At 38.9% G+C, this 26,956-nt stretch overlaps 1 long non-coding RNA gene and 1 other non-coding gene across 2 annotated transcripts; both read left to right on the top strand.

The window, feature by feature from the left end:
* Positions 1-2,604: 2,604 nt before the first annotated feature.
* Positions 2,605-2,796, top strand: LOC143663776 (U2 spliceosomal RNA). Its single transcript, XR_013166160.1, has one exon. It is a non-coding gene; the product is annotated as a U2 spliceosomal RNA (small nuclear RNA).
* An 8,761-nt stretch (positions 2,797-11,557) lies between these two features.
* Positions 11,558-24,958, top strand: LOC143663496 (uncharacterized). Its single transcript, XR_013165965.1, has 3 exons — positions 11,558-11,703; positions 23,486-23,592; positions 24,642-24,958. It is a non-coding gene; the product is annotated as an uncharacterized LOC143663496 (long non-coding RNA).
* Positions 24,959-26,956: the final 1,998 nt, after the last annotated feature.

Here is a 26,956-nt window from a genome sequence, read left to right as displayed (position 1 = left end):
AGACTTATTATTTAAGATTGGGCCTTTTGAAAATAGTTCACAGTGATTACAGGATCAAAGCCCCAAAGCCAGTAACTAGACCACATGGCAACAATGGGGCTAGGCTGATTAGCCAACTGCACCAGCCAAGGGCAACATATGGAGAAAGATGAGAAGGCATTCACTGGGCAGTGCTGGAAAAGTGATGTGGCCAGACAGTTCCTGACTGTCATAGAAATTAGATAAGAGGGGCAGAAAGAGAAGAAAAATAGAGAGAGGCACAGGACTTTTTGTGAGGGTGTGGATGGAGGGAAAGTGAGGAATTTAGGGGTGCTTTCTTCATAGCACCCTCTTCTGGGCCTCATCCTCCTGGAAACCCTTCCACTCATTATATAACAGCACAGGTAGAAACTCCCCATTCCTATATAGGTTAAGGAGACTTTTAAAATTTAATTTGGTATATGGGGGGGAAAATTACCTATTGCAGACTATAGACTATAGTTCACAGTAATGTCTGAATATTCTTCCATCAACAGTAACAAAAGTACCACACAGATACTATCGTGGATCAATAATAGGGAGAAAAAAGGGTATGGGAGAGATTTGTGGGTTTTTTCTTTTTATTTCTTTTCTGGAGTAATGAAAAATGTTCTAAAACTGATCATGGTGATGTACATGCACAAATGTGATGATACTGTGAGCCAGTGATTATGCACATTGGGTAGTTTATTTTGATGTGTGAATATATCTCAATAAAATTGCATTAAAGAGAGGAGGGTGACTGAGGTGGTGATTTGGGAATGCGGCTGACCTGGGAGAGCCTTCTTCACCAAGTAAGGCAGCCCTGCTTGCAGAGGCCAAGGAATTGAGAGGCAGAAAGCTGGAGCCTGGTGGGGAGGCATGGAGCCTGCAGGACTGCACAGACAGGAGCTGGGGACTAGGAAGTAAGCCAGGCCACATTCCTTGGGCATGCTACCCTGACCAACACAGCCCCATGGCCAGTGACTCACCTCACACCCCATGAACCCAAACCCCGTCAACTGCTCCCATTCCCCGCGTTCTGGGCACCCCCACCCAACCAGCCCCCAGTGCACATGTCTGCCCCACACTCCCACCCCAGGTACAGCCTAACCCACCTCTCCTGCACCCCTCCTGAGCACTACCTTCCCCTCTCTGTTCCCTGCAGGCTATTGCCAGAGCATGAAGGTTGCAGACCTTAACTTCCATACCCAGGCTACTCCCGTCCCCTGCCCATAGCGTCACACAGCCTCACTCTGCCCCTGTGAGTTCTGCGCATCCGTTTATGGCACTCCCAGGCCCACGCATGCACACAGGTCTCCAATCACATCATTCAGCTCTGGGAATTGCACAATACAACAGTTCTAAAAGGGAAGATGCACACGGCCCTCAGCCATACTTCCCAGCTCTGAGAAAGTACCGACCTGCACAGCCAGACACATCTGCCCCAAGTCCATGAAGGCATAATGCCAACCTGCTGCACAGCTCTACACATGTGCACAAAGGGCCCTGCACCTTAGACCAGTGCACACAAGGGTTACGCCTCCCCAGACTGGTACACCCACGCAGCTACATCCTCCCTGGCTGCTGGGCACATTCACAAGCATCAGTGTAACATCCCCAACCTGCACCTATACCTGCCCTGAAACAAATCACCATACTGAGTGTCCCACCCAGTGCATTGCTCCCTGATGTACAACCATCCCGCAAACACAAGGCCTCAGACTATTGAAAGAAATCAACACCCAAAGTAAATCAATCAAGATATTTACATGCCATGAAGACAAGAGAAGATCTCTAAGCATATTACAATGCAGAAAGATATAGCCCTGCCTAATGACCAAATTAAAAGACCAGAAGAGACACAGACGTTGGAACAACTAATCAAAGATGTTCATACAACTCAACTTAATAAAATAAGTGGGATAGCAAATGACATAAAGGAGATCAAGAAGATAGTAGGGGAGCAAAAAGAGGAATTTTTAAAGAATAAATAGAAAAATAGCGATATCACAGAGATTAAAGATTCTGTTGATCAAATAAAAAACATACCAGAGACACACAATACCATATTTGAAGAGACAGAAGAAAGAATAAGTGATATGGAGGACAGGATAATTGACTTTGAAGGTTCAAAACAGCAAATAGCAAAAAAGATGGAAAAAAATGAATTGGAACTCAGGGAAATGATAGACAAAACAAAGCGCACAAATATAAGAATCATTGGTGTTCCAGAAGGAAAAGAGAGGAGTAAAGGGCTGGGAAGCATAGTTGAATATATAATGGGGGAAAACTTTCCAACCCTCATAAAAGACATAAACATACAAGTCAAAGAAGCCAAACAGAATAAATCCAAATAAGCCTTCCCCAAGGCACATACTAACCAGTCTGTCAAATGTTAAAGAGAAGCAGAAAATCCTGAAAGTGGCAAGAGAAAAACATTCTACTACATACAAGGGAAACCAAATAAGACTGAGTTCAGTCTACTCAACTAGCACCCTGGAGGCGAGAAGACAGTGGTATGATATATTCAAGATCCTGAAAGAGAAAGACTTCCAGCCAAGAATTCTGTACCCAGCCAAAATGTCCTTCAAAATTGAGGGAGAGATCACTTTTCAGCCTTTTGGCTAAAATCAAGTGTAGTATCTGTTCTTATCAGTTTAATATCTGATACGTCCTCTATCCGAGGACAATATATTACATGGAATTTTTGGAGCAGGGAGATGGAATAGGAGCTTGCTCCATCCACTCCACACATTGACCTGGTATTGCAGTACTTCCAGGAGTGGTGCACCCCTCCCTCATTTGCGATGTGAATTGACAGACTTGACTCTCCTTTGCTCTCTGGACTTGCTTCTTTTCCTTTCCAGACCAAGACTTCCAGGGCTCCCTTCATGTCTTTCCCCCTGTGCTGCTTGTGCTGTCCTTTCTTCTTCGTCTCCTCTTTTCTCTTCTTGCTGCTGTCATGTCCTTTACTCATGGTGATGGTCAACCCAGGATTCTTTTCGGGGGTTTCGGGCAAGGTATAAATGCTAGGTAGCAAGTCCTGTGTGAGCACTTCACTCGTGCTGCACACAGGCCTCTTGTTCGATACCTCCTCCAACCTGTGAGAGACCTTCTCCTTCTCACCATCAACTGTATCAGCTGCTCCTGGCTCACTCTTCCTATTCTATCCCAGGTCTTATGCTAAAAATAGAATTAAAAAATTGAGGGAGAGATTAAAGTTTTCACAGACAAAGAAGTCTTGAAAGAATTTATCAACAGGAAACCAACTGAAAGGAATTCTGCCAGCTGAAAAAAAAAAGACAGGAGAGGGATATCTAGAGGAGGGCACAGAATTGAAGAGTACCACTAAGAGTAATTTAAACAATAACAAAGAGAAAGAGGGGAAAGAATATATAGATCTGACAAATAAAATAAAAAAGATAAGATGGCGGAATAAAAAATGTATTTTCAGTAATAACTTTGAATGTTAATGGACTAAACTTGCCAATGAAAAGATACAGATTGGCAGGATGGATTAAGAAACATAATCCAGCTATATGCTCCTTACAAGAGACTCATCTTAGACACAAGGATGCAAATAGATTGAAAGTGAAAAGACGGAAAAATATTTTCCACAAAAGTTGTAACCAAAAAAATGCACGGGTAGCTATACTAATATCAGATAAAATAGACTTTAAATGTAAAGATATCATAAGACACAAAGAAGGACACTAAATACTTATTAAAGGGTCAATTCACCAAGAAGATACAACAATCATAAATGTTTATGCTCCCAGTCAAGGAGCTCCAAAGTACTTGAGAAAGACATTGGCAAAACTGAAGGGAGTGATAGATGTTTCAACAATAATAGTAGGAGACTTCAATAAGAATTATACACCATGAACAAGTGGGATTTATATCAGGAATGCAAGAATGGTTCAACACAAGAAAATCAATTAACATAATACAGCACATTAACAAATTGAAAGGGAAAATCACATGATCATTTTGATTGATGCTGAAAAAGCATTCGACAAAATTCAGCATCCTTTTCTGATAAAAACACTCCAAAAGATAGTAATCAAAGGTAACTACCTCAATATGATAAAGGGAATATATGAAAAGCTGATAACCAGCATCTATTGGCATACTCAATGGAGAGAGGCTAAAAACTTTCCCCCTAAGATCAAGTACAAGACAAAGATGCCCAATGTCACCACTATTGTTCAACATTGTGCTAGAAGTTCTAGCTAGAGTAATCAGGCAGGACAAAGAAATAAAAGGTATACAATCTGGAAAGGAAGAAGTGAAACTCTCATTATTTGCAAATGATATGATACTATACTTAGAAGATCCTGAGAAATCTATAGCAAAGTTACTTAAACTAATAAACAAATTCAGCAAGGTGGCAGGATATAAAATCAATGTATAAAAATCAGTAACATTTCTATACACAAGCAATGAGCTAGCTGAGGAGTCAGTTAAGGAAAGGATTCCATTCTAAAGCAACTAAAAGAATCAAGTAATTAGGAATGAACCTAACTAGGGACATAAAGGACTTGTACACAGAAAACTACATAACATTTCTAAAATAAATCAAAGGAGATCTAAATAGGTAGAGAGACATTGCCCATGAATAGGAAGGCTAAATATAGTTAAGATGTCAATTCTCCCCAAATTGATCTACAGATTCAACACAGTGCCAATCAAAATTCCAACAACCTAATTTGAAGATCTGGAAAAGTTAACTACCAAATTCATCCAGAAGGGAAAGAGATCTAAATAGCTAAAAGCTTTCTGAAAAAGGAGAACACAGTGGGAGGATTAATACCCCCTGATTTTAAAACCTCTTATAAAGCCATAATCATCAAAACAGCATGGTACTGGCACAAATAGAGTAGCATTACCCAATGGAATCAAATTGAAATTTCCGAAATAGACTACCAAATCTATGGTCAACTGATTTTTGACAAGAACCCCAAAACATCCGAACTGGGACAAAATAGTCTTCTCAAATATTGAGCATGGAAAAACTAGATATCAATAGCCAAAAGAATGAAAGAAGACCTCTATCTTACACCCTAAACAAAAATTATCTCAAAGTGGATTAAACACCTAAATATAATAACTAGCACCAGAAATCTTCTAGAAGGAAATGTAGGGGAACATCTTCAGGACCTACAGGAGGTAGCTTCCTAAACTTTACACTCAAAGCATAAGCAACAAAAGAAAAAAATAGATAAATGGGAACTCCTCAAAATCAAATGTTTCTGTACTTCAAAAAACTTTGTCAAAAGGTGAAGAGGCAGCCAACTCAATGGGAGAAAATATTTGGGAGTCACATATCTGACAAAGTTTTGATTTCCTGTATATAGAAAGAAATCATACAACTCAGGAACAAAAGATCAAACAATCCAATTATAAAATGAGCTAGAGATTTGAATAGGCATCTTTCTGAAGAGCAAATATAGATGGCTCAAAAGCACATGAAGAGATGCTCATTTTCCTTGGCTATAAGGGAAACACAGATCAAGACTACGATGAGCTACCCCCTCACACCTATAAGAATGGCTGCTATTAAACAAACAGGGAACCATAAATGTTGGAGAGCATGTGGAGAAACTGGGACACTTATGCACTGCTGGTGGGAATGTATAATGGTGCAGCCACTATGGAAGACAGTTTGGTGGTTCCTTAGGAAACTAAATATCGAGTTGCCCTAAGACCCAGCAATAGCATTACTTTGCATATACACAGAGGAGCTGAAAGCAACCACACAAATGGACATTTGCACACCAATGTTCATAGCATCATTATTCACAATCACCAAAAGATGGAAACAAACCAAATGCCCATCAACAGATGAGTGGGTCAATAAACTGTGGTATATACACATGATGGAATATTATGCAGCAGAAAGACAAAATCACGTCCTGAAGCACATGATAAGATGGATGAGCCATGAGGACATAATGCTGAGTGAAGTTAGCCAGACACAAAGGGATAGGTGCTGTATGATTCCACTTTAATGACCAGCATAAAGGTATAATCAGAGAATTATAATACAGAATATTGTGGACTCAGAGGTACATAGAAGCTAAAGATGGGTGAACTGTTAGCTAATGAGGTTGAACTCCAATATAAGGGAATAGATGGGAGTGAAGGTGGTTCTCTAGTGGCTCTACAAGCAATATTACCATATTGAAGATGAACAAAATTGAAAGGGGTTGAATAGACCTATTTGTCCCACTGATTAACTCTACAAAATGTGAATTAGTTCTCACAATAATTACTTCAAAAATATGATACTTGTACAAAAAGTGTTTAAGTCCAGAGTATAGGCAGAAAACTGCTATTGTGTGCTATGAGCTATGTTCAAAAGGAAACCATCAGCATTACCACAGCAACAGCAGAGTAAATGATGTGGGGAGGGACAAGAGTTAAGAAGAGGTTTAGATTTCCTATTTGGCGAGGGTGTGTTTATGGGCTTTCTTTCTCTTGGGAACAATGAAATTACCTAAAATTGAGAATGTTGATGGACTGTGGACTTTGAGCCCTCCACATGATGCCCGATGAATGCAGGTGGCTGATGGAGAAGAACAATGGTGTACACTTGTGAACAGAAGTTGTGCCACTACAAAAAGGAACAAAGTCATGGGGCATGCAACGATGTGAATAAAAATGTGGGACAGTTGGTGAGACAAAATAAGCCAGAGACAAAAGAACAAGAATGGTATGGTCACTTTTAGAAAATGCTTGTAAGAAAACAGGGGCCTGGATTGTAAACTTTTAGAGCAGACATGTTATGTCTGGAATGGTGATTATTATTTCTGGATTTTGAGAGGCTGTTTTATATATATAACCTGATATTTAGAGATAAGAATGAAGCTGAACAGGTTGGGGTTAAAATAATTCAGAACACAGGGATAAGGAAGACAGTGTCTACATTTTAGAATCACAGATACTTTTTGAGGCCAATGGAAAAAAGGTTTATTTGGTCTGGAACTAAAATTTTCTGTAGTGCATAATCAAATTCAACCTATTTGTATAGCTCATTTGAACAACTGAAACACAGGAACACAAAATAATAAAGGGTCTTTTAATCCTGTATAGATTATTGTAATACCTGGATACATCCTAGATTATATTAAGCAGAGAATCAAAAAGTATTGGCAAAGTTCACTGCAGGATAGGAGAAAGAATATAGAATTATTGACGCTTACCATCAGGGAATCCCCTGATACTGTGTCAACCTTTAGGGACACCCAAATCAATAGCCCATGCCCTAGATCATGAGGCTTACTCTTATGAAACTTTTGTAGGTAGTGGAGAAAATTAGACTACCTTTAGGCATGCCTAAGTGTTACTTCTGGAGGACCTCTTTTGTTGCTTAGATGTGGCCTCTGTCTCTAGGTGTGACATACGGGGTGAAAGTCTCCCTGGTGACATGGGAGATGACTCCCAGGGATGAATCCAGACCTAGTACCATGGGATCAACAATTCCATCCTGACCAAAAGGCAGAAAAGAAGTGTAATTAATAAAGTATCAGTGGCAGAGAGAGCCTAATAGAATTGAAAGACTACTCTGGGGGTTGTTCTTATGCAAGCTTCAGGTAGACCTTGCTACCTATCATAACCTGCCAACCCCCAACCAGGACCATTCCAGCCAATCCTAAAGAATACCTAGGGCAGTATATAAAATTCCACAGGGCTCCATGCACTAGAGTAACTTTTCAGAAACCTACAACCTCCAGATGGGCCCCTGGTCCAGATAAGTCCTGAAACCTAGCCTAGATTCTCCTGAAAATCAGATAGCTCTATCCCCCTTACCCCATATTAGTGACAGACCCTTCCAAAATGAAAAATTTAGAGTCACCATAGTCCAAACACCCTTAAAGAGAGGGATGAAAAGATCAAAGTTGATGGTGGAGTTATATAAAGAAAAGAGGAGTCAACGAATGAATATGATTGCTGAATCAGTAAATTGATGTCTTTTAGTTTCCAGTATTTTAGATCAGCTAGAAGTAAAACCTAAAATTGTGAAATTGTAACCCATATCAAACTCTGAAATATGCTCTACAACTAATTGTGGTGCTGTACTTTGAAATTAAAGAAAAAAAAGATTAGGCCTTTTAATTGAATCATTTTTATAGATATATGACCCCACCCAATCAAGGTGGGTCTTATCCATTTATAAGAATTCTTTAAGAGAACTTCCTCATGGCTAAGAGAAGCTAGGCAGAAATACCACAGGTGCTAAGTGAGGACTCACAGAAAGAGCCAGAACCTGTAGAGAGCCAAGGGAAGCTAAGAAACGAAATTCAGAGTTTGCCCCAGAGAAGCTAAATGAGGGGCCACAGATGCTTGGAAAGAAAGCCACTAAAATCAGAAGCTCAAAGCAACAAACCAGGAGCAAGATTCTCAGATGCCAGCCATGTGCCTTCACAGCTGACAGAAGTGTCCTGGATGCCACTACCTTTCCTCCAAGAAGGTATCCTCTGGCTGGTGCCTTAATTTGGACATTTTCATGGCCTTAGAATTGTAACTTGTAAGTTAATGAATCCCCTTTTTAAAAGCCAATCCATTTCTGGTATATTGCATTCCAGTGGGTTTAGCAAACTGAAGCATAAGTAAACAACTCTATTGACAACACCCTAGAGAGAAAATGTGTGAAGACTCAATATGGAGCTCCCGAGAACTTCTCTTATATCTTCCTTCCCAAGATGTAATTGTTCAGTCCTTTCTTCAATTATGCAAGCTACCTCAGAATCCTTCTAATAACCCCCAATTTCTGTTTTAACTCAGTAGTTTATGTCACCTGCCACCAAAATCATATTTTCCTTCTTTTTCATCATTATCATCATCATCAACAGCAATAACCTTTAACTAATATACCACACTTTGTCAATTCTATATTCAAAATTTTTATGCACATCCCTTTCTTGCGACCCTTGTAGTTACCACCTTGATTTGTACTTCATCATCTCTCATCTGAACCACTGCAAAAGCATTCCTAAACCAGAATATTAAGCCACTTAACCTGAACTCTATTGAAAATTGGTTTCAGATCTGTAATATTGCTCAGCTACACTCTTTGGTTTAGTTATTACATTAGCCATTTTCCAATTACCAGGTGTCCCATCCTTTTCTATGAGAAGAGAATAAGGTGGTGATTTTCTATGGCATTTAATGAGAGTTAACAAGTTGTTCCTCTCATCTTTTAAAGTGCTTTTATTGATTTTTGGAAAAAAATAATTTTTCAGCATTATTCAGGTAGCTTCATGTTTGGAGTCTCCAGGTCTCTGTCTGTATACCATTTAAAAATAAGCAAATAGACAAATTGCAAAGAAATTTCTTTTAGAGATGTATCTTTTGTGATGTGATCAGTAGAGAAGATAGTATTATAGTTTTACCTTAAAAAGGATTTTTTTTCTGCCAAGTTCAATGAGATTATAAATATTCCAACAACCTGATGATATTTTTAAGTGTGAAAATTACATTAAAATTTCATCAATGACAAATAGAAAAGACACCAGCCACCCAAATTCAGAATGATCATTGCAGGTGCATGTGTTGGGGAATTCCCCATTCCAGCCTTTTGGGGTTAACTAAGATGGAACACTTGAAAACTCTGCATGTATTTTTTTAAAGAAGAGCTTAGTTACCTTCCAGAGTCTGACAAAGTTATACAACTGATACAGTCATAAAAGCAACATATATGAAATGGTGTTCCCTTCAGTATTTGAGGAAAACTACATATATTCAATGACACCCTTTTCAAAACAAAATTTCCATCTCCACAATTTTACCTTCAACGTAACTCCTTTCTATTTTGCTTTCTTTTTTTTTCTTGAGCTATATGGTCTAAAATCAGGGTTGATAAACTACAGCCTATGAACCAAGTCCTGTCTATTGATTGTTTTTGTAAATAAAGTATTACTGGAACACAGTAATATTCGTTTGTTTACATATTGACTATGACCCTTTTTGCACTACATGAGCACATGGAGTAGTATCAGCAGAAGCCTGAAATATTTACTAAAGCTCTTGAGAGAAAAAGTTTACCGACCCCTAGTCTAAAAGAATGAGACTTGGCATGGGCTAAGTAGATATATAGATATAGATATAGATATAGATATAGATATAGATATAGATATAGATATAGATATAGATATAGATATAGATATAGATATAGATATAGATATAGATATAGATACAGATATAGATATATGAAATCTCTATATAGAGAGAGATTATAATCCAAGCTCTGCCACTACTGAAAGTGTAGTGTTGGTCAATATAATTATCCTTTCTGAGCCTGGTTCTTCCTGTTGAATGGGAACAATTGATCCTAGACTCACGTAAATGCCATGAAGACTAAACAAATATACTAAGAGCTTAGCACAGAGCAGACCTCACAATTATTAACTGTTCCATGCTTCATCCCTTAGCCTTCATCTACAACCCATTCCCCTTCTCTTGAACTTCATCATTTAACATACAAAAACGTATTTCAAAACTATTCACTAATTTATAAAAGCTTAAAATTCCAGCCCTCTTATCATTCCCAAATGGGCATTAATTTCCCACTTTTCTTCCTTTTCTTTCCTCTGATTCACTCCTGAAGAAGTGGAGCAAATAGCACAAGTACCAGTTTTGGTAAGGCAATGTTTTACAATGTGAGTACAAATCAGCATGATAAAAATGTAGGTGAGGTACCACATTATTCAAAACTCAATCCAGCCCAAGGTTCACAAAATACTTCCTTTCCAGCTAACAAAGAGATTTGGTTACACCTCAAGTTCAACTTCAATAATATGTATTAATGCTTGACAATTTAATTATAAATTGTGCTTCCCACAGATATTCTCTAAAGAAGTGCCAAATTCCATACTCATGGAATTCTGTTGATCTTTGAACTTTTTCATCATTGCTTTCAAGTGATTTTGTGCTCTGTGTTTGAGAAATGGATGTTCAAGATCACCACAATTTTCAAGTTCAAGTCTCCCCAAAGCAACCTCTGAAGCCCACAAGGAGCTTCTCTGTCTCTCAAACCGAGCTCATGTTTTTTCCATTCCGTACCTCTGATTCCACCTCCTAGGCAAATGGAAAAGCTAAGTGCTAGATGATTGCTGGGAAAATATACCCCAAGAATCCAGGTCAAAACTTGTCTATACGTTGGTGTCCAAAATAGAGGTGAGTTATTGTCTTAGTTTCCTCTGGGCTGCGGTGACAAAGTACAGCAAACTGGATGGCTTTGAACAACAGAAATTTATTGCTTTACAGTTCTAAAGGGCAGAAGTTAAAATCAAGGCATTTGCAGGGTCATTCTCCCTCTGAAGTCTGTAAAGAAGAATCTGTTCTCATGGCTCTCTCCTGCCTTTGGACAGTAGCTGACAATCCTTGGCATCCCTTGGTTTGTGGCATATTTAAATCTCTGCCTCCATAGTCACATGGCTACCATCTCTCTCTCTCTCTCTAGGCCCTCTCTTTCCTCTTGTAAGTACATTAGTCCTATTGGATTATGGACCCTTCTCCATTATGACCTCATTTTACTTTGCTAAATTCTATTTGAAATAACCCTATTTCTAAATAAGCTCACATTTTTTTTAGGTACTAAGGATTTGAACTTCAACATATCTTTTGGGGATACATAATTCAAGCCATAACAGTTACTGAAGAAGCATGCTCAGCTGGGGGTGAAGATAAAACTAAAGTTAGGTAAGTAACCCAATAGAGTTAATAATACAAAAAGAAGGCAAAAAAGAGCACCCAGTATGAAAATCCCACTGAAGAATGATAATGGACTGCCTGCTATTGAAAACCTTTTTGCCCTGGGCAGTGTACTAGGTGCTTCAGTAAGGTAACTCCACATGGTTATACAGGTTTTTGACTGTACAGTGCTCTGATCACAGTGTGAATGGGACCCCCTAGAGTCATGCAGTACATAGCCTACAGAGCCATATATGTGAGACCTGTATAAATACATTATAAATGCATTGTCACATACAGTATTTTCTACATGCTTTACCTCACTTAATACCTACATGCCTCCGAGGTAGATTCTGTTACCCTCTTTTTTCAAGATCTGGAAACTGACAATAAAAGAGGTTAAGTAATTTACCACATCTACATAGCTACATAGCTACTAAACAGAGAAGCCAGAACTCAAACCTAGGTTTGACTTGTTCTAGGCTTTTTCCACCATCTCACTGTGCCTCTCTTTGATTTATTGATTAATAGTGAAAACCTTTTAGAGCAGAGCAAGTTGAGAAGCTTTTAGAGTTTGCAGTATTCCACCAGGGTTTAAGTAATTTCCCCAGGAATGAGATGGGAACTCCTAAAAGGAGACAGCTGTCTGAGGCCCTTGGGCATCATTTAATAAACTGTTGGATAAGCCTTAGAAATGGAAAGGACAATGATCAACTCTTAGATGAAAACCATGTGAGCAAGTCTTACATTCTTCCAGAGGGCCAGCTTCCTCATGAAAGAGGTATAGGTAGAGGGACAACTTGGTCAATTGTTAACTGAATTTCTGATAAGAGTTTATTTACAACTATGTCAGTGTTAGAAATCATTGTTTCCAACTTTAATCATCAACTCAAACTCATTTTGTCTCCTCATCTTATCATGAAGCTTTACTTGGATTTGAACATTCCATAATAGTTAACAAGGAACCCAAATTTAAAAAAAACACCCAGTTATTTATTGACTGTGAGAAGCAAGTTAGCATATGAAATCATGTATAAGATAAATCATAGAAGCAGTGCTACAAGCCCAAAAGAGAAGGAACAAAATCAAAAGCCTGCTCAATTTATCTAACTTTGGCCAAAGCCACTGTCTCAATCGTGAAGATAGTCTTATGTAGGGAAAAACAGACTTTAGAATCTAAAAGATCAAAGTTTAAGTCTTGATTCTATCATTCACTAGCTGTAGGGCTTTGGACAGTTGCTTAAGTTCAAGTTTCTCCTCTTTAAATTGTAATAATGATGTTCATCTTCATTGGTGTAACACAAGGATTTATGAGAAAGTGTTTGTAGAGGGCCCAGCATGTGGTTCTTGGCATGTAGTGGCTATTCTATAAAATTCAGTTCTCTCCCTTCCATCCCCAGATGTCTGTGATTTGTTGGACTTGGAAACCTGATCATAAAATCTCAATCAACAAAAAAACTGTCAATACCTGATTTTAAGCAACTTGAGGGCAGATTCATTTGACAATACCAAACATCAAGTACATCCTCTATATAATAGGGACTCAATCGTTATTTAATTTATTTAAATAATTGTTTTACTAATTATTTTATTGATTTATTAACTTATTTAGTTAGTTAGTTAGTTTCAATATATAGAGTGGGGTTTTCCTGATGTCCCACTCTACTTGGGAAGATGTCTAATTCCTTTTCTCAGGAACTTTATCATTGGTCATTTAAACTGGTAGTAAAAAAGGCTAATATGATAAAGCTGCCTATCAATTCCTCATGTGTGTTCCCTGAAGGCGGGGTTTCTTACTACCATCTGACTTTACCTTTACCTTGCCAATGTTCATTATTAATTGGATTATGGCAGGATACTGATCTAAGATAGGCCAATCAGATTCTCCGTTGATGGCATATTGAGAATCTGGAAGACAAAGATTCTGAGTTAGCTAGCTGCAGGCCCTGAACCCATAATATAAAGTAAACTTAAGAGCTGAGGCTGCTAAATGTAGGGAAATATAGATCTTGTGATGTGAGGTGGTTTCCCAGAACTTACACCCAAAACATGAGCAACATAAAATGAAAGAGATAAATGGGATCTCCTCAAAATTAAACACTTTTGTACTTCAGAGAACTTTGTCAGGAAAGTAAAAAGGCAGCATACAAAATGTGAGACAATATTTGGAAACCACATATCAGACAAGGGTTTAATGTCCAGAATATATAGGGATTCTACAACTTAACCTCATAAAGACAAACAACCCAATTTAAAAAATGGACAAAAGACATGAACAGATATTTTTCAGAAAAGGAAATCCTAACAGCTAAAAGACATATGAAAAGATGCTCAACCTCATTGGCTATTAGGAAAACGCAAATCAAAACCACAATGGGATATGAACTCATATCCACCAGAATGGCCATTTTCAAAAAAACAGAAAATGACAAGTGATGGATAGACTGTGGAGAAAGAAGCACACCGATTCACTATTGGTGAGGATGTAGAATGGTGCAACCACTCTGGAAGGCAGTTTGGTGGTTCCTCAGGAACCTAACTATAGAATTGCTATATGTCCCAGCAACCCCATTACTAGGTATATATTCAGAGGAATTGAAGGCAAGGACTCAAACGGACATTTGCACACCAATGTTTATAGCGGAATTATTCATGATAGCCAAGAGATGGAAACAGCCCAGATTTGTCCATCAACAGACAAGTAGCTCAACAAGTTGTGATATAGACATACAATGGAATATTACACAGCTGTACAACAGAATAAAGTCATGACCATATAACAATGTGAATGAAACTTGAGGACATTATGCTGAGTGAAATTAGTCAGAAATAAAAGGAAAAATACTGTATGGTATCACTAAAAGAACTAACATTAATGAGTGAACTTTGAGAGTTAAAGTTAATAATACAGGTTGCCAGTAGATTGAAAGAGGGTAGAGATTGGACATTTGATACTGAAAGAGTATAGAAGGTACCACAGAACTGATGGTAAAGATTCAGAAAAGATAGCACAAAACTATCTGATGGTAGCACATTAATATAAAATATACTTAATGAAGCTGAATGTGAATATGGTTGCAGGAAAAGGGTTGGGGACATGTATGACACCAGAAGGAAAGATAGAAGATAAAGATTGAGATGGTATAACTTAGAAATGCCTAGAGTAGACAATGATGGTGATTAAGTGCACAAACATAAGAATATTTTTACGTGAGGGAGATCATGGAATGTCAACATTACAAGGTGTTAAAAATAGGATGGTAAACAGGAAAAAAATGCAATCAATGCAAGCTTAACAGTAGCATTGTAATATGCTTCTATTAAAGGTAACAAGGGCAATATGCCAAAACCAAATGTCAATAAACAGGAGATATGGGGGAGTGGTATGGGATTCTTTGCAGAAGGAAAGGAAATGTTCTCATGTAGATGGTGGTAGTGAAGACATGGATCTAATTTGACTTGGATGATCAGTTTATTCGAACACCATAATTACATGGAATCTTGAATAAGGAGTGAGATCTTGTTGGTTTTTACAGGTTAGTGTGATACCTTAATACATTCCAGAGTAATCCAGGTAAGAACAAATATGCATTTGCAAAGTTCCCAAGGGACTGGGGAAAAAGGAGGAAATATTAAACTTTCCAACCTGGGAATTCCTGATATTCTTACAAGCAGGGGTACAACCAATTCAAAAGGCTGAGCCCTTGATCTTGGGCCTTACCCTATGAAGCTTATTTCTACAAAGGAGAGGCTAAACCTACTTATAATTATGCCTAAGAGCCACCCTGAGACAACCTCTTTTGCTGCTCAGATGTGGCCTCTCTCTCTAAGCCAACTTGGCAGATGAACTAACTCACTGCCCTATGCTGCTACATGTGACATGATTCCCAGGAGTGTAAATCTCCCTGGTAACATGGGAAATGACTCCCAGGGATAAACTGGGACCTGTCATCATGGGATTAAGAAAGACTTCTTGATCTAAAAGGGAGAAGAGAGAAATGGGACAAAATTAAATTTCAGTGGCTGAGAGATTTCAAACAGAGTTAAGAGATTGTCCTGGAGGTTATTCTTATGCATTAATGAATATTCCTTTTTTAGTTTATGGTGTATTGGAGTGGCTAGAAGGAAATACCTGGGACTGTTGAACTGTATTCTAGTAGACTTGACTCTTGAGTAAGATTGTATAACTATATACCTTTTACAGTATGACTGCATGATTATGAAAATGATGTCTGATGCTTCATTTGTCCAGGGGATGGATAGATGAGTAAAAAAATAAGGACAAAAATATAAATAAATAATGTGGGGGATAAGGAGTTAAAAAAAATTGGGTGGACCACAATTCTTGTGGTCAATGAAAGGGAGGGCTAAGGGGTATGGGAAGTATGTTTTTCTTCCTTTTGCTTTTTATTTCTTTTTCTGGAGTGATGCAAATATTCTAAAAGTGATCATGATAATGAATATACAACTATGTGTTGATACTGGGAGTCACCGATTGTATACTATGGATGGAATGTACGGCACATGAAAATATCTCAATAAAAGAATTTTTTAAAAAAACAGTTCAGCCTGCCTTTTTGGAGTACTCAATTTTAAGGCCATTGTTCTGAGAAATAAGCTAAGAAAGGTAGCTGGCAGTGATTAAAAAGGAAAATAGATCAAATGTGCAAGGAATCAGAGATGGGAGTCCATTTTTTTCCAAAGAGAAGGGGAATGAATGAAGAGCTGCCTAATCATTGGAAGCCTCCCAATTCCTAATGACCATGACCATATTTCATGAAGGTCTATTGCACTTCAACTCTTGGATTCCATTAAAATCTCTTGTTGCTTTTTTTTTGTAATAAATTTCCATTTTACTTGAACTATATTGAACAACTTTCCATTTAATGCAATAAAATTATTCCTAGGACAGACGATGGTCTTGTGGACTATGTCATCAAATAGAACCAAATATTTCTTGGTTTCCAATGTCTGTGTACATGGCAGGATTGCACTCCTTGGCTCCCTTGTGATTGGGTGGGGCCATGTGACTATTATCACTTTCAGGCCAAGAATTCAATTATTGGTGACAGATGTCAGAGGTCCTTTTTTGTCTTGTGTCACAACAGGCCATATTTAAGATGGGGGTCCCTAAAAAAACTGATAAGTATCCTGCCTATTAACCCATTAGAAACATTTAACTTGAGTTAGAAATAAATCTTTGCTGGGTAAGCTACTAAGATTTTGAATTTTCTGGTACAGCAACTCAATGTAACAACCTGATACAGAAATGTTTTTAGGTTGCTCCCCAGTACTGCATGAGGTAGACACAGTAGCAGGTATGAGTGATATGGTAGTGTCAAGGAGGTATTATAGTTAGGAGGGAGTGAGCATGGAGTGAGGACATTTGGGTAAGACCAGAGGTCAAGTACTAAAAAGCATAGGAATAGATGGTAAATGGAGTGAACAAAGTCAGAATGAGAAACTCTGGTTATTGCCATTATCAAGGTTGAGGGTGTTGCATGTATCATGCAGGGATGGGTGATCTAGTTAAATACACAGCCCTCCACATGAGGTTGGCCATTAGGTAAATGTGGAATGAGATCAAAGATCATCAACACCAAGGAAGTATGGACAAAGACGTTTTGCATCACTCTTCAAAAGAGCATAAAGGTCAAAAAGGAAGAAAATAACAGCTACCCATGGTGTTAAGTTCTGTTGTCCTTTAGATTTGTTGAATATATTATCTATATTGGTCCTCTAACTACACAAGATTCTTGGTTGCACAGATTAAGTTACCTGAATTGAAAAGCTGGTTCTGCCACTTGACAACTCCATGCTCTTAAGTTTTAGACTCTCTAACCCTCGGTGTTCTTATATATAAAATGGGGATAATAAGAGCAACCCATTGGGAGTTATGCTGAAAATTAAATGAAATAATATTGCTAAAGTATGCAACCCAGTAAGTATTCAATGAAGGTGCTTAGAGTTACATTGTTTTCAAATATCCAAAATGTTTTAAATATTGCCAAATGAAGACCGTAGGGACAGGACATAGAATAAATAGATAAGATTCATCAAGTGACAAATATTAGTTTGACAGAGAAAACTGCCAGAAAAAAATGGTATTTATAGCCTCAAGAACAAGCTACTGTAGCAGTCATCAGATGGGAGCTGGGTTTTAGAGTCTGTTCCAGTTTTGAGTATCTATATCACCACCAAGTTTCATTCATTCACTCAACAAATAGTAAATGCTAAATGCTACTCTGGACCAGACACTAGGGACTGATGGTTTAGGGTACAAGGGATATGATACTGAAATGGTCCTTACCCTCAAGAAACTAAGAGTCTGGGGAAGGAAGAAGATATAAAACAAAATCTATATCATGATTCATTCACTCACTAGAAATGCGAGAAGTTTTAGGAAGAAAAATATAGAGTGATAAGAAAGAGGATGACAGATTGGCCAATCACAACTGTGAGACCAGGACAGCTTCTTAAATAAGGTAGGAATCAGCTGAGTCCTGAAGGCTTTACAGGAAATTGACCAAGTGAAGGGTGGACAGCTGGGGAAAGAGCATTCCACGAGGAAGGAACAGGAAGGTTTGAAGATCTGCAGCATTAAGCAGTTTGATATTTTTGAGGGGCTAAAAAAAGGCTTGTGTGATTAGAATGTCATCAGAAAATGAGTAGAAGAGGGCAAGATGCAAATAAAAGGTTAGATCACACATGGCTCTGGAGGCCAGGTTATCATTGATTTAAATGACACTAACTCTTCCCAATAGATAAGTCATGTAATTTTGTGTCATGGTCAGGTTCATGTGTCAAGTTGGCCAGGTGGTGGTACCTGTTTGTCTGTTTGGGCAAGTGCTGTCCTGTCTTCTGCTATGAGGACATTTCATAGAATTAAATCATGATCATCAGCTACATCCACAGCTGATTCCATTTATAATCAGCCAAGGGGAGTGTCTTATTTAATGAGTGATGCTTAATCTAATCACTGGAAACCTTTTAAGAAGGATTCAGACAAGACAGATTCTCTTCCTGCTTCGGCCTGTGAGCCTCTCCTGTGGAGTTTGTCCAGTCCTCCATTGGAATCATCAGCTTCACAGCCTGCCCTACAGATTTTGGACTCTATGTTCCCATGGTTACATGAGACACTTTTATAAATTTATATTTATGAATATTTCCTGTTGATTCTGTTTCTCTAGAGAACCCTAACTAATACAACTTGGTACCAGGAGTGGTTCTTAAGAAATAGAATATTAAAAATGGGTTTTTATGAATGGTTTTCTACTCTGATTGGACTCAAAGGCACTAAGGACTCTGATTCCCATAATCAGAATAACACTGTCAATCTATGGAGTGAGTTGGCAAAAGAGATAGTCACAATATCACCATTCTATTCTTCTAATGTTTTACTTGTATGAAACCAACCTCTGGGGGATAATGTTTTTGAAACCTTTACAGAGTTTTGTGGAAATAGGAGATATAGAGATGTTGGCTGGTTGTTGTTAGATAAATTGAACACATTAATGAGTGAAAGGGATGGGCTTAAGGCTTCAAACAAGAAGCTTAAGCGCCTTCTGACAGATGTAGAAGTTTCTATGAGTGTCCTGAAGGGAAAATCTTATTTCCTGTAGCCATGGACATGAGATCTCTGAATATCAAACTCAGAATCTTATTGTTAGAGTAGCAACTTTACAATGTAAACTGAAATCTCAATGTTGTATGGTGTCTGCCGTTAAAGTGAGGGTATTGATTGATAAATGGATGGCAACATATGGATTGATAATGATGCTGCAGCCAAGGTTGAAACCCTAGGTCATGCTGAGTCTTCTCTATATAACCCTGTAATAGACTGCCTTGAGGACATAGCTGCCCCACCTCCAGCCTCCCTTGAGGAGTTAGCCACCCAATTAGTTTTTAGTTAGTTTTCCAATTTATATAGACAGAAATCTGGGGAACGTGTGTGGCAATGGATTTTAAGGGTGTGGGATAATGGTGGAGGAATATAAGGTTGGATCAGGCTGAATTTATTGGTATGGGCCCAAAAGCAGAGATTCTGCATTCAATGTTATAGCTTGAGGGGTTAGAAAAGGCATTAACAGTTTGCTTGGATGGTTAGTTGAAACATGAATCAAAAGGTGGCCGACATTACCTGAGGTTGAAATGCCAGAACTGCCCTGGTTATAATGCAGGGATCCAGATGCAGATGAAGGGATCCACAGGCTTAGAGAGATTGGAATGTTAGAGTGGATTTATCATGCAAAGCCTACTCTTACATCCCAGGAATATCCAGAGGATGCAACTTTTACCAGAACAGTGAGAAATAAATTTGTGAGACTAGCACCATCATCCCTGAAGAGCTCTGTAGTTGCACTGCTCAGTAGGTCAGATATTACTGTGGGAACTGCTGTCACTGAGCTGGAATCCTTTAACACAATGGGGATGACCAGATCCCGAATTGGCAGAAGCCAGGTAGCAGCAATTAACTGCCAAAGACAGGATGGATGTGGCTATTACAATAGCAAACTCAAAGCAGGAGTCAAAATAATCCGACTCGCAGAGATTTGTGGCATTGGCTAGTAAATCATGGGGTACCACAAAATACAATAGACAGGCAGTCTACTAAATTCTTGTTTGAGCTATATAAGCAAAAGAGTTCTAGGTCAACTGGACAGAAGTCTAACCTGAATTACAAAAACACAGAGTCACAGCCCCTTAATCAATTTCCAGACTTGAGAGAGTTTACAGACCCAGAGCCCCTTGAATTAAGGGGAGGCCAAGTCCCTTTTGGGGGAGAACCCTGTTACACTGCCACAAATTTATACTGTTAATCTTCCTCCAAGCCTTCCCTAAGGAGACCAATGGCCTTTTACCAGCGTAATTGTGCATTGTGGAAAAGGAAATGATCAGATATTTCAGAGATTATTAGACACTGGTTCAGAAATGACATTAATTCCAGGGAACCCAAAATGTCACTCTGGCCCACCAGTCAGAGTGGGGGCTTATGGAGGCCAGGTGACTGATGGAGTTTTAGCTCAGATCCATCTCACAGTGGGTCCAGTGGGCCCCTGGGCCCATTCTGTAGTTATTTCCCCAGTTCCAGAATGTGCAATTGGAATGGACATACTGAACAACTGGCAGAATCCCCATATTGGCTCTCTAACTTGTGGAGTGAGGGCTATTATGGTGGGAAAGGCCAAGTGGAAACCACTAGAACTGCCCCTACTTAGCAAAATTGTAAATCAGAAGCAATACCAGATTCCTGGAGGGATTGCAGAGATTACTGCCACTCTTGAAGGATTTGAAGGATGCAGGGGTAGTGATTCCCACCACATTCACATTCAACTCTCCTATTTGGAGGATGATGGTGGATTATTGTAAGCTCAATAGGGTGGTAACTCCAATTGTAGCTGCTGTTCCAGTATCATTGCTTGAGCAAATCAATACATCCCCTGGTACCTAGTATGCAGCTATTGATCTGGAAAATGCTTTTTACTCAATAGCTGTTAGTAAGGACCACCAGAAACAGTTTGCTTTCAGCTGGCAAGGTCAGCAATATACTTTCACTGTCCTACTCAGGGGTATATCAACTCTCCAGCACTATGTCATAATCTTGCCCACAGGGACCTTGATTGTTTCTCCCTCCCACAAGACATCACACTGTCCATTATATTGATGATATCATGTTGATTGGACCTACTGAGCAAGAAGTAGCAATTACTTTAGACTTACTGGTAAGGCATTTGCATGTCAGAGGATGGGAGATAAATCCAACAAAAATACAGGGACCTTACACCTCACTGAAATTTCTAGGTGTCCAGTGGTGTGGGGTATGTCGAGATATCCCTCCTAAGGTGAAGGATAAGTTGCTGCATCTGGCCCCTCTTAATGACCAAAAAAGAGGTGAAATGCCTAGTTGGTCTCTGGATTTTGGTGACAACATATTACTCATTTGGGTGTGCTACTCCCACCCATTTATCGAGTGAACAAGAGGAGGCTCTGTGACAGGTCCACGCTGCTGTACAAGCTGCTCTGCCACTTGGACCATATGATTCAGCAGATCCAATAGTGCTGGAAGTGTCAGTGGCAAATAGAGATGATGTTTGGAGCCTTTGGCAGGACCCTACAGGAGATTCACAATTACAGGAGTATAATACCAATTAAAATACAAGAATACCAAAGGTGTGTTTATAACAGCTATAACACAGTACCTGCTTGTATTGTCCATAAATTTACTGCAGGAAGTGGAATACCTCAAGGAAGACTGGGAATTCAAAGACAAAAACCTCAGCTACTTTAAAACTGTGCCATGCTAGATGATGCAAGAATTTAAAGATGCTAGTCCTTAACTAGAACTTATATTTTCACTGGAAAGAGGAAGCCAGAAAGAGAAGAAAAAGTAACACTCAGTATCAACCACCACTGAGGGAGACATCTGATTTCCATCATTGCCAGGACTCTAAAGAGAGCTAAGCTACAAGTCATAGTCAGATGGAGGAACAGAAACCACCAGGCAACAATAGGTCTCAAAATGTTTGCTTGGTTGATATATTTCTGTGATAAGTTGCATCAATGTCCCAAATTCCCCAAGCCTCCCTCTCTCCAAGTCCTTTGCCATATAATTCCTTAGAGTTCTTGCCTACTTCTTGACCCTGGACTCGGACATGCAATTTGCTTTGACCAACAAAATGAGATGGGAGTAAGGTATGCTGAATTTGGGTCTTAAGAAATCCTGTGTGCCTCCACTTTCTCCCTTGGACCTAATGCCATGCCAAGAATATGCCTGGGTTCACTTGATAATTCCTGACAAGGTGACAGACACATGGAACAGAGCCACATGTATCCAAGCCCAGCCCAGCCTACACATAGACTATGAGAAATATAAAATGATGTTGTGTGGGGTTGGCTTGTTACTCACAATAACAGAAAAATTCTAATTCAAATATGTTGTTCACAATAAAATCAGAGGTACAGTAGGATCCACCACCAAAATAAGACAGGAGCCAGGAAATAAAGAGGAGATGAGAGAAGAAAGATTAGCAGATATGGGTAAGGAGCAGACCTTTGGGTGTTTCTCTGGGGCCAAAAGTCCTAGCTGTTACCAAATATTAAGGAAAGTAGTAGAAAACAGATCAGAACCCACTGGACCAGCAAATATTCACATGACACATGGGTATAATGGAATGGTATGATTGAAATGAAGACTGGACTTTTGCCTGCTGTGTAAATGCTCAGAGATTTCATTTCTTTATCACTTAATGCTTGAAAATGATAATCTTTTTTTTTCATAGAATGAATGTGAGAACTGGAAACAATAGTATAATAAAAGAGATATGCAGTAACTGATAGGTACTAGTATTTATAACATGCTATTGCATGTTAATCTTCTTGTCTCCATGTTTTTGCCTTTTTCCCAAGACCAGACTGTCATCTCTCCTTGAATCCCTTCTAAGAACCTTTGAATTACAGCTGACTGTGGTGATGTGTTAACACTCCAGCCAGGCTCGTATCCTCCAGGCTCTGACAATGATAGAAACAGCAGCAAGTGTAACTTTAAAAATAATGGCAGAATATTTGTGTACCATGTACCAGATAAGACACTAAGCTTTTTAAATTTTATTTACTTTATTATATCCTTTTTCCACATACTGAGCCTCACTCTTTCACCTTCATCTCCATTTTAGAGATGAGAACACTGAGGAGAAGGAAAATTAGTTTCTTTTTCCAAGATTAGTGTCATTAAGAGCCAGAGAAAATAAGTAAATCTGGGATTTTATGGCATCTCTACCACTGCCTCTTCCAGACTCTCAGAACGTTTCTGTGCCTGGAAGGGCCCGTTGCTGACCCCAGCTCTGGGACCTTGAAGCCCTACCTGACTGCTCAGCCTCAGAGTCGAGTATGATGAGCCGGGTAAGTAAGCTAGACCCCTACCACAGCACAGTAACAACTTCAACTCTTCCCAGGAAGAACAGTCTGGAGAACAATTCCCAGCCCCCCATTGCTCTCTCTGCCTCCAGGATGCCGGATCCTGAGAGAGGGGGTCCTACAGAGGTGAGGCCACTGTGGCTCACCTATTCACTTCTGGTCTCAGTGTGTCCACCCTCTCCCATCCATTGGTCCCGTTAGTTGAATAGTGATGCCTCAGTTCATCAGTTTGTTCCAGAAGGTCCCACTGTGTGAAGGATCTAACAATGAATTAAAGTTTCATTTTAAACTCTTAATAGCCCAATCAATAATTTAGGGAGCAAAGAAAACATTTTCTGGGAAAGCATTAGCTTCAGTCTGAAAAATAGTTGCTCACCCCTTGGAAATGGCACAATGTTTATGAGGGTGGGGTTGAGAGAATGGAGGCTAACAAATGCGTTTCCTATTTTCTTTCTCCTTTTCCTTCTTTCCTTATTCCTCTCTCTTTTCTTTTCTCCCTCCCCTTTCTCCTCTTTTCTCCCCTTTTCTCTCCCTTATACCTTTTTTATTCTCTTCTTTCCTCTCTATTCCTTTCTTTCTCTCCTACTTAGTCTCCTTACTTTTTCTCCCCTTCACTACTGCTATTCCTAGTTCTGCTTTTTTTTTCCATTATTTTGAATACTGTGCTAGCTACAGCAATACCTCATTAGTACTGTAACAAATTTGCAGCTACAGTTTTTTCTTGGAAACAGATCAAAACCATTATCTGCTAATGTTGCTTAATTCCATTTGACGTGTTAGTCCCACTCAAATTAAAGATTCACCTTAAAGGAATTGCTAAGATTCTAATCAAAATTTTACATTATTTTTTCTGTTGTGCTTGGCTGACCAAACACATTTAATTTAAAAATTCAAAAATAGACAAGATTCTAAGATTTCCAACCTGCTTTTGAGAACTCACAAGGCGATTGGTGATATACTCAAGTTACTAAACCCTTTGAACTGATTTCCAAGCACCTACTTCAAAATCTACTTTTTTCTGTCTCTTTTTCTAGATGCTGCTGATTACAGGTACACTCTGAAATCCATCTGGTTTGGGAACAAATGACACTTCAAAGAAAGAGACCTGGCAAGGCTTTTTGTCTCCAAAAGTGTTGATCTGGACTAAAATTTTAGTACAAAGCTACGGCCTAAGGATCCAAATACCCTACACGTATCCAGCAGCCTCAATGATGACTGACCTAAGTAAAACAAAATTGTAGCAGAGAATTACCTTGTAAAAGAAAGTTAGTGCTGTGTGGAGCAATGATGGCTCAGTGGTAGAATTCTTGCCTGCCATGATGGAGACCAGGGTTCAATTCCCAGTGCCTGCCCATGCAAAAAAAAAAAAAAAAAAAGTAAAAAAAGAAAGTTAGTGTTATGTGGTCTCTGGTGAGAACAGACAGCTAGCAAATATCAATTTGTCTCTGGTTATCCTTTAAAAAAGAGTTGTTTTGACAGATTTGTGATGTCTATTTAAAAGCATCCCCTCATCCCGTTTCTCACCCATGGCAGACACCTGCAAATCCCTCTAAATCCAGGGTTTCGGTGGATTAGAGTTGTCACAAGAGAAAATCCCCATTTGGCGTACCAGAACGAAGTGATCTTCAAAGTCCTTTTACACATTTTTAAAAGTCTTTGAGATGGGATAATTTCCTGACGTGTATATGGAAAAAGTAGTGGCTGAAGCCTGGTGTCCTGATTCCTAGATCAGTTCATGTTTATATTGATACTGCCCCTCTGAGCCTCACCACCCCCTTCCCTACCCGTGGTTTATGCCATGAAGATGTGGAGGAGTCCCAGGCACATCCAAGTCTCTCTGCTACAGGCACTGCCCTAGGAGATGGACCTATTGATTTGCCATCCACTTATGTCCAAATTCCCACTTACATCCAGTGCATTCCCTAGACAGTGGACCTCCAACTGTAGAGAGCCTCAAGATCATCTGGAGGGCTCTTAAAACCTAAACTGCTGTCCCCACCTACCCCACCCCCAGATTTTCTCATTCAGAAGGTCTAGGTGGAGCCTAGGAACTTGAATTTCTAACAAGTGCTGGGAGACAATAGAAGAAAGCACTATCTCCCTCCAGAGTAAAGGGGAGTTTATTTACTGTCCAGTTATAATAAAGATAATAATGCCTCCCTCTAGGTCATAGATCAGGCAGGCTCACCATTGGTCTGCTATAAAAGACTCAGGTTCCTTAGGCTCCTGATTCTTCTTCTGTAATGCATGCTGCTCTGTGTGCAGGCATTATCTGGTCCACTTGTCACTGTCCTATGCGAATTAGACCTCAGGGAGTTAGTGTAGCCATTTTATATATGACATATTTAAATGCATTTTAAGGATTTTGTCTCTCTCCCCTTTCTTATACATTTTTTGAGTTCCTGATCTCCTATTGTGTGCACTTCTCTTTTTTCCCAAGTACCTAAAACAGAGCCAGATGCATGGTAGGTGCCCAGAAAAAACATTTGTTGCATGTAAATTGAATAAGCAATGACCAAATAAGGTTAGTGCTGCTCTTAACTCCATTTTATAGATGAGAAAACAGAGGCTCAATGAGGTTGGGTTATTTGGCCAAAAATCAAAGAAGTAGGAAGTTGCGAAGTGGGGCTTTGTACCCAAAGTTTCCCAAGTCTCCCATTTAAACTCATCACCACTGTATTCTTTCTCCTTTCTAAAATGTACACATATGTCTGTGTTAGAGAAGCAGAAAAGACATCAATAGAGAAGTGATGGCTACTTGGTAACTATATTCTTTTTGTATACCTAAGCTTCTGAAATTATATATATGTAGTATATTTTATTATAAATAATGAGAAAATTATTTTACAATAAAAATAAATTTATTTAAAAATTCCACTGAGTGGACTTATTCCAAACATGCTTCTACTGCCAAAAACATTCTAAGGATCTTCCCTCCAGCAGTTCCCTCAGAGACAGTGAACAAGACTCTCAACAAAATGTTTCTCCATACTTTGCAACCACATTTCATTTTAACCAAAAAAATGACCTCGTCCCCCCACTCTCTTCCTTATCTAATACACTAGCCCTGGTCTGATTCCAAAGAATGTTAATTTTTGGATTAACAAGTTGTGTCCTAGGGACAAAGATATACAACTGCTGAGGAAGTTCTAAAGAAAGATGACATAAACTCTAAAGACAACCTGCCACCACCATCTCTGTTATATAGTTTATGAAATAAAGTTTGAGCATTCTGAGAACAGGCAACTTAATATTTGAAGACCATGAATTTAAACACGAACAACACTTATTTCAAGGTACAAGTTTTAAAAGCTAATATCCTTAAATCAAGTTGTAGCTCAGGTTTTCT

Source organism: Tamandua tetradactyla, chromosome 19 (genome assembly GCF_023851605.1).
Source record: "Tamandua tetradactyla isolate mTamTet1 chromosome 19, mTamTet1.pri, whole genome shotgun sequence".
Lineage (NCBI taxonomy): Eukaryota > Metazoa > Chordata > Mammalia > Pilosa > Myrmecophagidae > Tamandua > Tamandua tetradactyla.
The sequence above is the reverse complement of the archived record's forward strand: the minus strand, read 5'-3'. Positions and strand labels throughout refer to the sequence as shown.